The sequence below is a fragment of the Phacochoerus africanus genome, chromosome 13 (assembly GCF_016906955.1).
Source record: "Phacochoerus africanus isolate WHEZ1 chromosome 13, ROS_Pafr_v1, whole genome shotgun sequence".
Taxonomy (NCBI): domain Eukaryota; kingdom Metazoa; phylum Chordata; class Mammalia; order Artiodactyla; family Suidae; genus Phacochoerus; species Phacochoerus africanus.
Genome location: NC_062556.1, coordinates 76140936 through 76144772, shown reverse-complemented (window position 1 = coordinate 76144772; position 3837 = coordinate 76140936). Strand labels below are relative to the sequence as shown.

At 48.3% G+C, this 3837-nt stretch overlaps 1 long non-coding RNA gene across 1 annotated transcript; it reads left to right on the top strand.

Annotated features, from left to right (window-relative positions):
- The first annotated feature begins 1960 nt into the window (after positions 1–1960).
- On the top strand, positions 1961–3253 carry LOC125113143 (uncharacterized). The gene is made up of 2 exons (XR_007131363.1): positions 1961–2044; positions 2705–3253. It is a non-coding gene; the product is annotated as an uncharacterized LOC125113143 (long non-coding RNA).
- The last annotated feature ends 584 nt before the right edge of the window (positions 3254–3837 follow it).

Here is a 3837-nt window from a genome sequence, read left to right as displayed (position 1 = left end):
TTTCAAAACAGAAAGCATGAATAAAGACAGAGCTTGCATTTCAGTGATAACAGGTTCAATGCATTAGCCCTCCATTCCCTCCAAACCCCAGGGTTTATGTGCCTCGTATTTTTTTTTTTTTCTTTTTAGGGCCGAACACAAGAAATATGGAGGTTCCCAGGCCAGGGGTCTAATCAGAGCTATAGCTGCCAGTCTACACCACAGCCACAGCAATGTGGGATCCAAGCCACGTCTGTGACCTACACCACAGCCCACGGCAATGCCGGATCCTTAATCCACTGAGTGAGGCTAGGGATCGAACCCGAAACCTCATGGTTCCTAGTCGGATTCGTTTCCGCTGCGCCATGACGGGAACTTTGCCTAGTACTTTGTATGCGCCAAAATCTGCAGAGCAAAAATTCGCAGAAGAAATAGCTAATCACAGTGGGTGCCTTTTAACACATGTCTCTCAGTGTCTGCGATAGAACAAGCAGACACACATGAATTTGTCGGGAGGAACCAAACCTGCCCACACCGTGGTCTTGGACTTCCAGGCTCTAGTAGAATTCAGAGAAAAACGTTTTGCTTGTTCGGGCCAGTCTGTGGCGTTTGCTATGTGGCATCCCTACCACATTCATACAAACTACGCACTTTAAGCCAATGATTCCGTTTACATAAGTTGCAAGACCAGGCAAAATTAAGTTAGGAAGACGCCTTCCACCCACCTCCACCCCCTCTCGGAAACTTGAACTTCTGGACAACTGACTCAGCTAAGGCTTCTCTCCACATCCTCTCCGCTCTGAAGTTCTCCTTCATTTTTCCCGTGTCCTCCTCAGCACGGAGTCCCTTCCTAGTGAACGCCTCCAGCTCGTCACGAGGGAACAGTCCTTGTTCAGAACTCGCAGCGCACACGCTGTGCTTCTTTGGCCAGAATTTATGTAGCTCTTACTTTTTGCTCAAGAATCTGTGATTGGTGAGCCTCAGTCCTACCGTATCTTCTGGTCCGTTTTTGAGATTTCAGATGTTCCGCAGGTCAACATGCAGGACGATCTTTGGGCTGCCAGCTTTTAAATAGATTTTTCAACTCCAAATCCAAGGTCACTTTTGTTGTAAGTCAAAGTTTATAGTGGGGACCAAGGAGACTCTGTATGAGTTGTTCCCGCTCATTCACTGGCAGCCTGGCAGCCTCTCCTCGGCGGCTTGTTTTGCTCTAGTGACAGTTCCAACCTACACAAATGTATTTTACAAGTGGGATTCCATGCAACACTGTATCCAAGATATTACCATCTTTATTCTAGACAGACATCCACTACAATGCTCTCCTCTATAAATCTTGTAACTCCATCACAAAAGCAATCAAATTGTCTCTGGAATGATTAGTTCCCTGCAAACACCTGGGGATTATGGCTCCTGGTTCTATTATCCGTGGGTGCTTTCCGATTTCCACCTCTCCTTCTTCCATTATTTACTCGAGATTCAGGATGTGCGCCAATAACTCAAATTTATCATGTCTCCCCGATTATTTTATAATGCCATTAAGTAGGAAGATGATACTGTATTTCACAGATGACGAAGTTAAAACAAAGAAATGTGTGAATTGAAATGCAGCGATCCAACCATCATTTTTATCGGAATAGAGTCCTCAGTTCTCCCGGACCTGGAAATTCGGTTCGGACAGCGCATACACTGTTCATAGCTTTCTTCTCGGGCTCCCAAGCCCTTCTGCTTTGGTGAGGTTGTAAACGGCCATCACATTTTGTCTGCCTACAGAAAACCAAAGCCTTCTAAGTATAGCTCCTCTCGATGTACTTCCTAAATCTGCAGCCACATTTTTCACACTTTTTCCCTTTTGCAGAACTGGGAAACACATCTAAATATTATAATTTCCACGCTCACCGAGCCAGAATGTACCCATGGGCGTGGAATACGTACAGCCCTCGGTCCAAACTGTGAAGGGGACGGAACCACATGCAATGAGGAATGTGCTATAAGCCCAGCTCTGCTGCCTTCATCCCGGGGCCGGGGCAGCCTGAGCTGTATGTGTGTATCCACGTCTTCTCTGCAGGTGCTTAGCCAATTGTACTGGGGGTAAGAAAAGAAAAGAAGGGGGGAGAAGTGGCCCAAATCTTTTTCTTTTTTTGACTCGAGCGGGAAGTGGTAAGCAGGCTGTGCCCATAGCCATCGCTGTCTGCATGTTAAGATCTCAGAGGCCCTTTCGTGACACCAGCTCATTCCTGCCGAGGGCAAGAGAACGGGTACAGATGGCCAGGACCAGGGGGTTGAGCTGTACTAGGAAGTGAGGTTTTGAAATAGCAAGTTTAGAGGCTAAAGCTCAAACTTCAGTCAGCGCAATTCTAGCAAACCATGGGCACAATCGATTCGCAACATAGTACTTTGTTGAAAGATGGAGGAAGTGGGGTGGCTCTTGCGGACACTGCAGAGATGCCTCGGATGGTGGGGGACTAGGGGAGGTTACCTCGACCCACTGGCCATGGGATCGGAGAGAAGGAAGCGGGCAGCTCGCCTCCTGGGCTCAGATCTTACAAAGAGACCAGATCTTGTCTGTGTCTGAAGACAGCGTGGCGCGCCTGCTGCAGAAGTTAGGAGGGATGGGTTCTCACATGGTTATTGCATGTGGTCGCCAAACCATTGCAGGAATCGCAGAGTAGGTTGATAACTAGAAGTAACATGTATGTATTTACTCTCATTTGCTTTTGCCTCATAGAGTGACGTCATTCAGCTGCCCTCGTCTGCATCTTGCCACCCATCACACATGCAATTCAGGGACAGAAGACAGAGAAGAGGTTCCGAAAGCACGGGATGTGACGAAATGTCTCGTACCGGGATCCCGCTGTGGTTGTTCCCCAAACTCTGCCATTTGTCCTATGCTGGTCCTCAGGGTCTCACACTTACCAGACGCGACGTCCGTCTGGAGGATGTGACGCTGTGCGGTCGCCTGTCCTCCTGCGTGTGGAAGCCACGCCCCCTGCCTGTCCCCAACCCTACGCCGCCTGCATGAATTCACAGCACGGAGAAAACAGTGGGACCCTGAAGTGAAGCAGATGTGACTTTTCATGCCGCTTTGCCTCCCTGTCACTCTAGGGCTCAGCGAATCCATGCGCCTCTGCAGAGCCGGGCGGTCCCAAGCCCTACCTGGCAAGACTGCCAAGTGCATTATCCACTTTGCATATGAAGCCTCAAGCAGAGGGGACCTTTAGTAATTGCTACTTCCTTTATCATGGCTGGGAAATAAATGGGGAGGCCTGTGAGATTTTTCTGGGTCTTTTCTGCTTTGTGTTGATCTTTAGCCCTGGGTGCAAATTATCCTGAGCAGCGAAGAAATGAGGATTGCTTTGCAAAGCTGAATGAGTTTGCATTTCTTGTAAAACCACCTAATCAAGAGGCTATTGATCAGCCCTGATGACACGTCACCTCCGACTCCCAAACGAACATGATCTGCATCATCTTTTTCTCAAGATTTCGGGTCTTTGGCCAAGGTCAAGTAGAAGAGGGAGCAGACATTTCCTTAGTGGAAGGCCATAGGGAAAATTTAAGTAAACAAATGCTTTTTAATCTTTTTTTGAAGTAGAGATTATTTCAAATACATACAGGGTAGCTAGAAACTCCAGAGCATAGAAACCTCCATCCCTAGGTCAATGATCTGGATCTGAAACCCTGTCTGCTAAGTGTTTTTTTTTTTTTTTTTTGTGGCAAAGGAGGGGCTGGCCCCACGTCTGCAGCTCGCAGACAGAATGGACATAAACACTGCGCTCAATGTCCCCAAGCCCACGTCCATGAGACGACAATGCCATGGCCTCTCAGGACACCGGTGATGCCCGGTGATGCCCGGTGTGCACC